Source organism: Salmo salar, chromosome ssa01 (assembly GCF_905237065.1).
Source record: "Salmo salar chromosome ssa01, Ssal_v3.1, whole genome shotgun sequence".
NCBI lineage: Eukaryota > Metazoa > Chordata > Actinopteri > Salmoniformes > Salmonidae > Salmo > Salmo salar.
Window position 1 is genome coordinate 84411158 of NC_059442.1, and position 14319 is coordinate 84425476.

Below are 14319 nucleotides of genomic sequence, written 5' to 3' on the forward strand. Positions count from 1 at the left end.
TCATTTTTCCAACAATGTGTCAGAAGTCAGAAGTTTACATACACTAAATTGACTGCCTTTAAACAGCTTGGAAAATTTCAGAAAATTATGTCATGCCTTTAGAAGCTTATGTTAGGCTAATTGACATTATTTGAGTACCTGTGTATGTATTTCAAGTACCTGTGGATGCAGGGGCGAAAATCTGATATCAACTTTGGAGGGGACAATTACATGAAATTTTCTCAAGAGCAATTCCTGAGGGGGACACCAAAAGTAGTGCTGTAACACATAGCCTACATTGTAATATGGTAAATGTATATTGAGGAACCAAAGAAATAAGGTGTTTGCCGTACTCCTAACTACCGGTACCCAAAACTACACAACTAATCACAACAGCAATACCATTGCCTTTAACAAATCTTAGTTCAGTCACCAGTGTAAGTTGAGAGTGGGGGTATCCATGGCATTTTACAATTATGTTCCTATTTTACAAGTCCAAAAAATTGAGAACCTTTCATAATGTTGCCAAACAAAGACTCAACAAACTTACCTGAGACTCCCTGTCTCTGCCAGTCTGTCCCCAACTCTGCTGTCTGTGTGCCATCTGTTGCCTGCTCTGCCTAATGACATCATTGTGAAACATTACCATTAGAATTTCATTTCTTTCTTATGAACATTTTATCAACTAGTGTTTGAGATATTAGGCTACTAGGGTTCTTACTTTGCGTTTTGGTGTACTGAAAAATACTCTGATGTCCGTCTTTTTTATTTTTCTGCCATCTTTCTACCTGGCTGGCTGGCTGGCTGACTACACAAACAGTGTGTAGGTTATTTACAGTAGGAGATGGGCTTCTATCATCTTATCTTCTATCATTCTATTTGGGCTTCGATCTAAAAGGTAGCTAGCAAATGTGAAACGGATTGCAGTGACAAGAGTTGACAGCTGTATGATTTCACCATTTACACAACATATGCTGCAACCTTTTGTAATTTTAATAGTTTGTTTCATATTGGCTGGCTTCCAACAATAGCTGAATTTGCAAAGCTAGCGAGCACCAATTCCGTTTCAGTGGTGTTTGCTATAATCTTTGCTACCCGGGTTAAATAAAGGTGAAATAAAATAAATAAATAAAAGTTCCCTTGCAACAATTTAGCTTTTGCAACGAGACCATTAAATATATTTAAGACAATGGTAGAAGAGAGTGTAGTTCTGTTCAGTTTGGACTTCAGTTTATCGCTAACCTTATCACAGGGACTTTGAATGCTGATCTTGGAATAAATTGATGATAGCAAAGATTCCATCTTTGACGACGCCACATAAATGGAATAGGTACTAGCTAGCTTAATAGTTAATATTTGCTCGCTAGCTCTGCAAAATTCAACTAGTGTGTGAACCCTGCCAACATAAAACAAAACACTGCTATGGCACGATTGACTGGATGAACCTCACGTCAGTTACGTGCATTGAGTGCCTTTCAGACAGTAGACACGACCCCTCTGTTACCTTGCCAACTAAGGAACTGGCAGTGGATCAAACCATTGTGAGGCAAAGGGTGGGGAGGTCGCAATCTTTTGAAACTTAAAAACGCGCTATTAAGTGTCTATAATCAGCACAATTGCTTTCATTGCGTATTATTAATATTATTTAACCTGTTATGGATAGGGGGCAGTATAAAAAACGTACCCGATTTAATCTGATTATTACTCCTGCCCAGAAACTAGAATATGCATATAATTATTAGCTTTGGATAGAAAACACTCCAAAGTTTCTAAAACTGTTTGAATGGTGTCTGTGAGTATAACAGAACTCATTTGGCAGGCCAAAACCTGAGAAGATTCTGCACAGGAAGTACCCTCTCTGACCATTTCTTGGCCTTCTTGATCATCTCTATCCAAAACAGGGGATCTCTGCTGTTACGTGACACTTCCTACCGCTCCCATGGGCTCTCAGAACCCGGGAAAAAGCTGAATGATGTAATTCCAGCCCCTGGCTGAAAAACATTAGCACGTTTGGATAGTGGTCGGTCAGAGTACTATGAGACTGAGGTGCGTGCACGAGTCGACTCCATGTTTACTTTCTCTCTCTTTGAACGAAAACAACCACTCCCGGTCGGAATATTATCGCTTTTTTACGAGAAAAAAGGCATAAAAATTGATTTTAAACAGCGGTTGACATGCTTCGAAGTACGGTAATGGAATATTTAGAATTTTTTTGTCACGAAACGCGTCGGGCGCGTAACCCTTCGTCACCCTTGGATAGTGTCTTGAACGCACGAACAAAACGCCGCTATTTGGATATAACTATGGATTATTTGGAACCAAACCAACATTTGTTATTGAAGTAGAAGTCCTGGGAGTGCATTCTGACGAAGAACAGGAAAGGTAATCAAACTTTTCTAATAGTAAATCAGAGTTTGGTGAGGGTCAAAGTTGGTGTCAAAATAGCTAGCCTGTGATGGCGTGCTATCTATTCAGAATATTGCAAAATGTGCTTTCACCGAAAAGCTATTTTAAAATCGGACATAGCGAGTGCATAAAGGAGTTCTGTATCTAGAATTCTTAAAATAATTGTTATGTTTTTTGTGAACGTTTATCGTGAGTAATTTAGTAAATTCACCGGAAGTGTTCGATGGGAATGCTAGTTCTGAACGTCACATGCTAATGTAAAAAGCTGGTTTTTGATATAAATATGAACTTGATTGAACAAAACATGCATGTATTGTATAACATAATGTCCTAGGCGTGTCATCTGATGAAGATCATCAAAGGTTAGTGCTGCATTTAGCTGTGGTTTTGTTTTTTGTGACATTATATGCTAGCTTGAAAAATGGGTGTCTGATTATTTCTGGCTGGGTACCCTGCTGACATAATCCAATGTTTTGCTTTCGCTGTAAAGCCTTTTTGAAATCGGACAGTGTGGTTAGATAAAGGAGAGTCTTGTCCTTAAAATGGTGTAAAATAGTCATATGTTTGAAAAATTGAAGTTTTTGTATTTTTGAGGAATTTGTAATTCGCGCCACGCCTATCATTGGATATTGGAGCAGGTGTTCCGCTAGCGGAACGTCTAGATGTAAGAGGATAAATTACATAGTTATGTTTACAGTGATATATTGGGGGGGACAAATCATATTTTTCCCAGGATGGGGGGGTCGTGTCCCCCCCGTCCCCCCCGGGATTTCCGCCCCTGTGTGGATGTATTTCAAGGCCTACCTTCAAACTCAGTGCCTCTTTGCTTGACATCATGGGAAAATCAAAAGAAATCAGCCAAGACCTCAGAAAAAACATTGTAGACCTCCACAAGTCTGGTTCATCCTTGGGAGCAATTTCCAAATGCCTGAAGGTACCACGTTCATCTGTACAAACAATAGTACGCAAGTATAAACACCATGGGACCACGGAGCCGTCATACCGCTCAGGAAGGAAACGCGTTCTGTCTCCTAGAGATGAACGTACTTTGGTGCAAAAAGTGCAAATCAATCCCAAAACAACAGCAAAGGACCCTGTGAAGATGCTGGAGGAAACAGGTACAAAAGTATCTATATCCACAGTAAAACGAGTCCTATATCGACATAACCTGAAAGGCCGCTCAGCAAGGAAGAAGCCACAGCTCCAAAACCGCCATAAAAAACCCAGACTACGGTTTGCAACTGCACATGGGGACAAAGATCGTACTTTTTGGAAAAATGTCCTCTCGTCTGATGAAACAAAAACAGAACTGTTTGGCCATAATGACCAACGTTATGTTTGGAGGAAAAAGGGGGAGGCTTGCAAGCCGAAGAACACCATCCCAACCGTGAAGCATGGGGGTGGCAGCATCATGTTGTGGGGGTGCTTTGCTGCAGGAGGGACTGGTGCACTTCACAAAATAGATGGCATCATGAGGAAAGAAAATTATGTGGATACATCTCAAGACATCAGTCAGGAAGTTAAAGCTTGGTCGCAAATGGGTCTTCCAAATGGACAATGACCCCAAGCATACTTCTGAAGTTGTGCAAAATGGCTTAAGGACAACAAAGTCAAGTTATTGGAGTGGCCATCACAAAGCCCTGTCCTCCATCCTTTAGAAAATCTGTGTGCAGAACTGAAAAAGCGTGTGCGAGCAAGGAGGCCTACAAACCTGACTCAGTTACACCAGCTCTGTCAAGTGGAATGGGCCAAAATTCACCCAACCTTTTGTGGGAAGCTTGTGGAAGGCTACCCGAAATGTTTGACCCAAGTTAATTAAACAATTTAAAGGCAATGCTACCAAATACTAATTGAGTGTATGTAAACTTCTGACCCACTGGGAATGTGATGAAAGAAATTAAAGCTGAAATAAATCATTCTCTCTACTATTATTCTGACATTTCACACTCTTAAAATAAAGTGGTGATCTTAACTGACCTAAGACAGGGAATTTTGACTAGGATTAAATGTCAGGAATTGTGAAAAACTGAGTTTAAATATATTTGACTACGGTGCATGTAAACTTCAGACTTCAACTGTATATTCGGCCATCTCTGAATAGTGCCAAGTATGTTACTGTAATAGTCAAAGTAACTTGCCACCAGCTTCCTGCAAGTTACTGTAATATCAGAGCAACAACACAGGACTGTCAAATTTGCCTACTATACTGTAAGTAAGTAAATGCTACTGTAATCATCATGTTGGGGCAGCAGGTAGCCTAAGCGTTAGAGCGTTGGGCCAGTAACTGAAAGTCTGTTGTTCTGCCCCTGAACAAGGCAGTTAACCTACTGTTCCCCATGTAGGCCGTCATTGTAAATAAGAATTTGTTCTTAACTGACTTGCCTAGTTAAAAAAATATATATGTTTTTTTAACACTATTTTACTAATGTTACATAGAATTGGTGAAAGCAGGTTGGCATTTGTATATAACAGAATATTTATGAATATTTGGTGTTTTATATCACTTAGAGTCCTAAACAACGGCTTCCAAACTGGCTGGGATTACAGGACAAAACAGACCAAAAGGACTTGGAAAAATACTCAAGCAGTAAAGGTTTAAGACTTGTTGAAACTCTTACCTGTTCACTATACACAATATATTGTTAATAGAACCACTACCATATAGCAGTTCAATTGGTGCAGCTTTCTCACTAATGATTACTAACTTGAATGTTCATTTCTCTACCATAAGCCGCCTCCAACATCGTTTTAGAGTATTTGTCAGTTAGTCCAACCAGCCTCAGAACCGCCGACCACGTGTAACCACGCCAGCCCAGAACCTCCACATCCGGCTTCTTCACCTGCGGGATCGTCTGAGATCAGCCAGCCGGACAGCTGATGAAACTGTGGGTTTGCACAACCGAATAATTTTTACACAAACTGTCAGAAACCATCTCAGGGAAGCTCATCTGTGTGCTCATTGTCCTCACCAGGGTCTTGACCTGACTGCTGTTCGGCATCATAACCAACTTCAGTGGGAATATGCTCTCCTTCGATGGCCACTGGCACACTGGAGAAGTGTGCACTTCACAGATTAATCCAGGTTTCAACTTTACTTGGCAGATGTGTCGCTCTGCATATGGAGCGTGTGGGTGAGCATTTTGCTGATGTCACTGTTGTGAACAGAGTGGCCCATGGTGCGGTGGGGTTATGGTATGGGCAGGCATAAGCTACGGACAATGAACACAATTGCATTTTATCAATGGCAATTTGAATGCATAGACACCGTGACGAGATCCTGAGACGCGTTGTCGTACCATTCATCCGCCGCCATCACCTCATGTTTCTGCATGATAATGCACGGCCCCATGTGATCTGTACCCAATTCCTGGAAGCTGAAAATGTCCCAGTTCATTCATCCATGGCCTGCACACTCACCAGACATGTCACCCATGAAGCATGCTCTGGATGCTCTGGATTGACATGTATGACAACGTGTTCCAGTTCCCGCCAATATCCAGAAACTTCTTACAGCCATTGAAGAGGAGTGGGACAACATTCCACAGGCCACAATCAACAGCCTGATCAACTCTATGTGAAGGAGATGTCGGTCTGCATGAGGTTTTCTGATCCACGCCCCTACCTTTTTAAAAAAGGTATCTGTGACCAACAGATGCATATCTGTATTCCCAGTCATGTGAAATCTACAGATTAGGGCCTAAGGAATTTATTTCAATCGACTGATTTCCTTATATGAACTGTAACTCGGTAAAATCTTTGAAATTGTTGCATGTTTATTTTTGTTAAGTGTATATACAGTACCATTCAACAGTTTGGGGTCACTTAGAAATGTCCTTGTTTTTGAAAGAAAAGCCATTTTCTTTTAATTAAAATAACATCAAATTGATCAACAATACAGTGTAGACATGTTGTAAATTTTTATTTTATTTCACCTTTATTTAACCAGGTAGGCTAGTTTGAGAACAAGTTCTCATTTACAACTGCGACCTGGCCAAGAATAAAGCAAAGCAGTTCGACACATACAACAACACAGTTACACATGGAATAAACAAAACATACAGTCAATAATACAGTTGAAGAAAATCTATATACAGTGTGTGCAACTGAGTTAAGATATGGGAGGTAAGGCAATAACTAGGCCATGGTGGCAAAGTAATTACAATATACCAAATAGACACTGGAGTGATTGATGTGCAGAAGATGAATGTGTAAGTAGAGATACTGGGGTCCAAAGGAGCAAGATAAATAAATAAATACAGTATGGGGATGAGGTAGTTGGATGGGTTATTTGCAGATGGGCTATGTACAGGTGTAGGGATCTGTGAGCTGCTCTGACAGCTGGTGCTTAAAGCTAGTGAGGGAGATATGAGTCTCCAGCTTCAGTGATTTTTGCAATTCGTTCCAGTCGTTTGGCAGCAGAGAACTGGAAGGAAAGGCGGCCAAAGGAGGAATTGGCTTCGGGGGTGACCAGTGAGATATACCTGCTGGAGCACATGCTACGGGTGGGTGCTGCTATGGTGACCAGTGAGCTGAGATAAGGTGGGGCTTCACCTAGCAGAGACTTGTAGATGACCTGGAGCCAATGGGTTTGGCGACGAGTATGAAGCGAGGGCCAGCCAACAAGAGCGTACAGGTCACAGTGGTGGGTAGTATATGGGGCTTTGGTGACAAAATGTATGGCACTGTGATAGACTGCATCCAATTTGTTGAGTAGAGTGTTGGAGGCTATTTTGTAAATGACATCGCCAAAGTCGAGGATCGGTAGGATGGTCAGTTTTACGAGGGTATGTTTGGCAGCATGAGTGAAGGAGGCTTTGTTGCGAAATAGGAAGCCGATTCTAGATATAATTTTGGATTGGAAGGAGAGTTTACAGTCTAACCAGCCACCTAGGTATTTGTAGTTGTCCACATATTCTAAGTCAGAACCGTCCAGAGTAGTGATGCTGGACGGGCGGGCAGGTGTGGGAAAACGACCGGTTGAAGAGCATGCATTTAGTTTACCTTGCATTTAAGAGCAGTTGGTGGCCACGGAAGGAGAGTTGTAATGGCATTGAAGCTCGTCTGAAGGTTAGTTAACACAGTGTCCAAAGAAGGACCAGAAGTATACAGAATGGTATCGTCTGCGTAGGGGTGGATCAGAGAATCACCAGCAGCAAGAGCGACATCATTGATGTATACAGAGAAGAGAGTCGGCCCGAGAATTGAACCCTGTGGCACCCCCATAGAGTCTGCCAGAGGTCCAGACAACAGACACTCCGATTTCACACACTGAGCTCTATCAGAGAAGTAGTTGGTGAACCAGGCGAGGCAGTCATTTGAGAAACCAAGGCTTTTAATAAGAATGTGGTGATTGACAGAGTGGAAAGCATTGGCCAGGTCGATGAATACGATGGCGGTTATAATATCGTTTAGGACCTTGAGCGTGGCTGAGGTGCACCCATGACCAGCTCTGAAACCAGATTGCATAGCGGAGAAGATACGGTGGGATTCGAAATGGTCGGTAATCTGTTTATTAACTTGGCTTTTGAAGACCTTAGAAAGGCAGGGTAGGATAGATATAGGTCTATAGCAGTTTGGGTCTAGAGTGTCTCCCCCTTTGAAGAGGGGGATGATAGCGGCAGCTTTCCAATCTATGGGAATCTCAGACGATATGAAAGAGAGGTTGAACAGGCTAATAATAGGGGTTGCAACAATTTCGGCAGATCATTTTAGAAAGAGAGGGTCCAGATTGTCTAGCCCGGCTGATTTGTAGGGGTCCAGATTTTGCAGCTCTTTCAGAACATCAGCTATCTGGATTTGGATGAAGGAGAAATGGTGGAGGCTTGGGCGAGTTGCTGTGGGGGGTGCCGGGCAGTTGACCGGGGTAGGGGCAGCCAGGTGGAAAGCATTGCCAGCCGTAAATGTCTATTTTAGCTGGAAACGGCAGATTTTTTATGAAATATCTACCTATGCACACAGAGGCCAAAACTGTTGTTCTGATTATAGAAGCAGTAAAACTGGTCTTTCTTTAGACTAGCTGAGTATCTGGAGCATCGAACCCACAAATGCTGATGCTCCAGATACTCAACTAGTCTAAAGAAGGCCAGTTTTATTACTTATTTAATCAGAACAACAGTTTTCAGCTGTGCTAACATAATTGCAAAAGGGTTTTCTAATGATCAATTATCCTTTTAAAATGATCAACTTGGATTAGCTAACACAACGTGCCATTGGAACAAAGGAGTGATGGTTGCTGATAATGGGCCTCTGTACGCCTACATAGATATTCTTTTAAAAACTCTGCTGTTTCCAGCTACAACAGTAATTTACATTTTAGTCATTTAGCAGACGCTCTTATCCAGAGCAACTTACAGTAGTGAATGCATACATTTCATAAATGTTTTTCTCCGTACTGGTCCCCTGTGGGAATCGAAACCACAACCCTGGCGTTGCAAACACCATGCTCTACCAACTGAGCCACACGGGACCACATTAACAATGTCAACAACATTAACAATGTCTACTCTCTATTTCTTATCAATTTTAATGGACAAAAAAATTGCTTTTCATTCCAAAACAAGGTCATTTCTAAGTGACCCCAAACTTTTGAACGGTAGTTTGTCTTTATTTCTCAGTCAAGGGTGCTCATCCAGTGATGCCAACTTAGCAAACGATTTTCTCTGTCACACACTCAGTCACAACACACGTGCCTGGCTGCAAAAGTGCATAGTGCGTGACGTCAGCAGCAGGCGCTCAGCTCGTGCACAGGCAGCAACAGGCCAGCAGCAATTTCAGTAAATTGCAAATTGTTGGCTGACTGCAGCAGCAGTAGTACGGGTTCGACGAGCCAAACCCAATGAATATTTACTGCTCCAAAAAATAAAGGGAACACTTAAACAACACATCCTAGATCTGAATGAAAGAAATAATCTTATTAAATACTTTTTTCTTTACATAGTTGAATGTGCTGACAACAAAATCACACAAAAATAATCAATGGAAATCCAATTTATCAACAAATGGAGGTCTGGATTTGGAGTCACACTCAAAATTAAAGAGGAAATCTACACTACAGGCTGATCCAACTTTGATGTAATGTCCTTAAAACAAGTCAAAATGAGGCTCAGTAGTGTGTGTGGCCTCCACGTGCTTGTATGACCGCCCTACAATGCCTGGGCATGCTCCTGATGAGGTGGCGGATGGGCTCCTGAGGGATCTCCTCCCAGACCTGGACTAAAGCATCCGCCAACTCCTGGACAGTCTGTGGTGCAACGTGGTGTTGGTGGATGGAGCGAGACCAAAGAAATGCCACCCCACAACATGACTGACCCATCGCCAAACCGGTCATGCTGGAGGATGTTGCAGGCAGCAGAACGTTCTCCACGGCGTCTCCAGACTCTGTCACGTCTGTCACGTGCTCAGTGTGAACCTGCTTTCATCTGTGAAGAGCACGAGATGGCCAGTCAATTTGAGTAACGTTATTGTGTATTCTACGTAATGACGCAGTTTTACGTTATCACGCAATGACATCATAACGTCATTTTGCAACTTTTAGCAACAAATCAACCTGCCTCTAGCAACTTACCCTGAAAATTAGTTGGCAACACTGTGCTCATCACCTTGTGAGCTGCCTGATCTCGCAAGCTAAACTGAATGGTTTGCTACAAGCTGTAATCAGCCTGGTAATTACGAGGCTTCTCATCACATGGATGGATCACCAAACCACCTCGGATGCACTATCATTTAATGCGGTGCACAGATCCATCTGCTTCTGTTTGCCACAGAACGTTTTGTTGTTGTGCAGTAGGCCTGATTTCAAACCCAGTCAATTATATAGGAGCTGTGATCTCTGAGTAGGAGGTCAAAGGTGGGTGAAAGGTAACCGAGGTGGTTTGATGAACCTTGCTGGAGACAAGAAGACTTGTGTTAGCTTCATGAACTAATCTCTATGGGCATTATCTAAGTGGGCTAACACAGTCTTGTGACATGCAGTCGCGTGGTGTGGAGTGCACGCTCCCTCTGGACGGCAGAACTAATCTGTGGGTTCTTTACTGAGACTGGGTTATAAGGGAGCTATATTTATGGTGCTTATGGTTTCTTTAGGGTTTATTGGAATACAGATCCAATCACAAGTGACGCATTATGACCTATAGGCTACTTATTATTTTTTGAATAGGAAATTGGGAGAAATAGTCTCCTGTCGCTATATTATAGGCGCGACAATAGTAAGCGATGCATGTTAAAGTTCGTTTTTCCCCCTCGTCATTTCTCGTCAACAGATGGCGCCGCGATCCGCTCACTAGTTTTTCTTGATGGAAGAATGAATAGAAATCTCAGGAGACATAAGAAATTCCACAAAATTGTCAAGTGACACTCGAATCACAGAAAAAATTATATATCATTAGTGCTTTCTGTTTGAGTATCCGAGAAAGGTGGTGTTGATGTAATTAAAAAAAAAAAAAATCTATATTTTCCAGCAAAGAATTAGGGAACGCTAACTAATTACATGGGGGCGAATAAGCTATTTATTAGTTTTTGTTGAAGGAGAAACACAAAAAGATGGACAATTAGTATTACAGCTCATACAGTCTCATTCAAAGTGAGAATAAAGCAGCTTTTGATTGGATATCTATTTGATCTATGCTCGGGGCTGTGACATCATTCTCCTGTTTTGACTACTTGGCACCGTTAGCAACCAGCAGATAGCAGCACAAGTTACTAGCTAGCTAGCTTCATAATGTTATTATTCTGACAACATTGACGCTAAATATATATTTTGTAAAATTTTCAGCCATATTCACAATTGAATTTAAGCCACGATGCTTTAATTGTATATGTCAAATCAAATCAAATTGTATTGGTCACATACACATGGTTAGCAGATGTTATTGCGAGTGTAGCGAAATTCTTGTTGTAATGCTTGTAGTATGTTTGCTTACGTTGTAGCTAGCTAACTTAGCTAGCAGGCTCCAGAGTTAAATGTCCCATCCCAGAGACTGAACAAAAATATAAATGCAACATATAAAGTGTTGATCGCATGTTTCATGAGGCTGAAATAGCTCCTTTGCATCTATGTTAGCCTGATGAAGCGTTGTCATAAATTAAATCACCTGGGAGCATGAGCAGCAGTGTGCAACGTTGTCCTTTTTATTTTTCCTGAACTAAAAGATCCCAGAAATATTTCTCTCAAATGTTGTTAACAAATTTGTCTACATCCCTGTTAGTGAGAATTTCTCTTTTGCCATGTTAATCCATCCACCTGACATGTGTGGCATAGCAAGAAGCTGATTAAACAGCATGGTCATTACACAAGTGCACTTTATGCTGGGGACAATAAATGGCCACTCTAAAATTTGCAGTTTTGTCACACAACACAATACCACAGATGTCTCAAGTTTTGAGGGAGCAAGGCAATTGCCATGCTGACTGCAGGAGTGTCCACCAAAGCTGTTGCCAGAGAATTTAATGTTAATTTCTCTATGAAACATTGTTTTAGAGAATTTGGAAATACGTCCAGCCGGTCTCAGAACCGCAGACCACTTGTATGGCGTCGTGTGGGCGAGCGGTTTGCTGATGTCAACATTGTGAACAGAGTGTCCCATGGTGGCGGTGGGGTTATGCTATGGGCAGGCATAAAATACAGACAATGAACACAATTGCATTTTATCTATGGCAATTAGAATTCACAGAGATACCGTGACAAGATCCTGAGCTCCATTGTCGCGCCATTCATCAGCCTCCATCACCTCATGTTTCAGCATGATAATGCTCGGCCCCATGTCGCAAGGATCAGTACACAATTCCTGGAAACTGAAAATGTCCCAGTTCTTCCATGGCATGCATACTCACCAGACATGTCACCCATTGAGCTTGTTTGGGAGGGTCTAGATCGCCATGTACGACAGCGTGTTCAAGTTCCCGCCAAATTCCAGCAACTTTGCACAGCCATTGAAGAGGAGTGTGACAACATTCCACTGGCCACAATCAACAGCCTGATCAACTCTATGCGAAGGAGATGTGTGTTGCACTGCATGAGATAAATGGTGGTCACAGTAAATACTGACTGGTTTTCTTATCCAACCCCTACTTGCATCTGTGACCAACAGATGCATGTCTGTATTCCCAGTCATATGACATCCATATATGAGGGCCTAATTAATATAATTAAATTGACCGATTTCCTTATATGAACTGTAACTCAGAAAAATCTTTCAAATTGGTGCATGTTTTATATTTTTATTCAGTATACATTAATATACCTCCTCTAAGAATCTGTATTAGGCTGTTTGAGAGAAGGTTTGAATTCTTATCAACCCATCCAATGTGAGTATATCTGTTGTTGAAGTACAGTAGATCAATAAAGCTACAGTACTCTAGCAGTAGTCAAGCAGTGTATGCTGAAAAGCCTTGTTAGTGCATAGGTCCAATTTCAATAAAGCTACAGTACTCTAGCAGTATTTAAGCTGCTCATGCCGAAAAGCCTTGTTAGTGCGTAGGTCCAATTTCAATAAAGCTACAGTAGTCAAGCTGCTAATGCTGAAAAGCCTTATTAGTGCATAGGTCCAATTTAGATTTAGAATTTCCCGTCTTTTTTGGCCTCAGACAAAAGTTAATATTTCCCTTAACATGAATACTGTATAGATGTGATCTTGTGTCCCCCTTATTGGATTCTACAATTCTACCAGGCTGTATGTCTACAGAGGGACGGATACAAACACATTGATGTATAGCTATACTTATTTCCAACATCCATTCCTAAGTGTATTATACAATGGTTGAGTGCAGGGTGGGCCGCAGTAATTCAATAGGGACAATCAGTTAGTTCTATAAGGATAGCTTCTATATTGTGACAATTTGTAGTTAGGATAACTATCAGATCACAATCCATTATTTGAAATGCTTCAACGAAAGATGTCTCAAATGGCACCCTGTTTCAATAGGGCTCTATTCAAAAGTAGTGCACTTTAAAACGAATTTGATACCATGTGGGATGCAATCTAAACTAAAACTTGTTTTTGGTTGCCCCCTGTCTCCCTGCCCTGCCAGTGGTCCTGATGCTGTTCAGTCTCCTGCTGCATATCTTCAGTATGGGTTACTATGCCATGATGATGGAGTGTAAGCCGACTGCTAATATTCTCGCACACATCGTCGAGGCTCCCTTTCTTGGCTACAGGTTGTCATCAATCATAGGCCTTTATTTCGACAAAATTATATTTTTCCTGATTTGTTTCAATTCATTGTTTCATTAATTTCAAAAGGTTTCAATATATACACTGCTCAAAAAAATAAAGGGAACACTTAAACAACACAATGTAACTCCAAGTCAATCACACTTCTGTGAAATCAAACTGTCCACTTAGGAAGCAACACTGATTGACAATACATTTCACATGCTGTTGTGCAAATGGAATAGACAACAGGTGGAAATTATAAGCAATTAGCAAGACACCCCCAATAAAGGAGTGGTTCTGCAGGTGGGGACCACAGACCACTTCTCAGTTCCTATGCTTCCTGGCTGATGTTTTGGTCACTTTTGAATGCTGGCGGTGCTTTCACTCTAGTGGTAGCATGAGACGGAGTCTACAACCCACACAAGTGGCTCAGGTAGTGCAGCTCATCCAGGATGGCACATCAATGCGAGCTGTGGCAAGAAGGTTTGCTGTGTCTGTCAGCGTAGTGTCCAGAGCATGGAGGCGCTACCAGGAGACAGGCCAGTACATCAGGAGACGTGGAGGAGGCCGTAGGAGGGCAACAACCCAGCAGCAGGACCGCTACCTCCGCCTTTGTGCAAGGAGGAGCAGGAGGAGCACTGCCAGAGCCCTGCAAAATGACCTTCATCAGGCCACAAATGTGCATGTGTCTGCTCAAACGGTCAGAAACAGACTCCATGAGGGTGGTACGAGGGCCCGACGTCCACAGGTGGGGGTTGTGCTTACAGCCCAACACCGTGCAGGA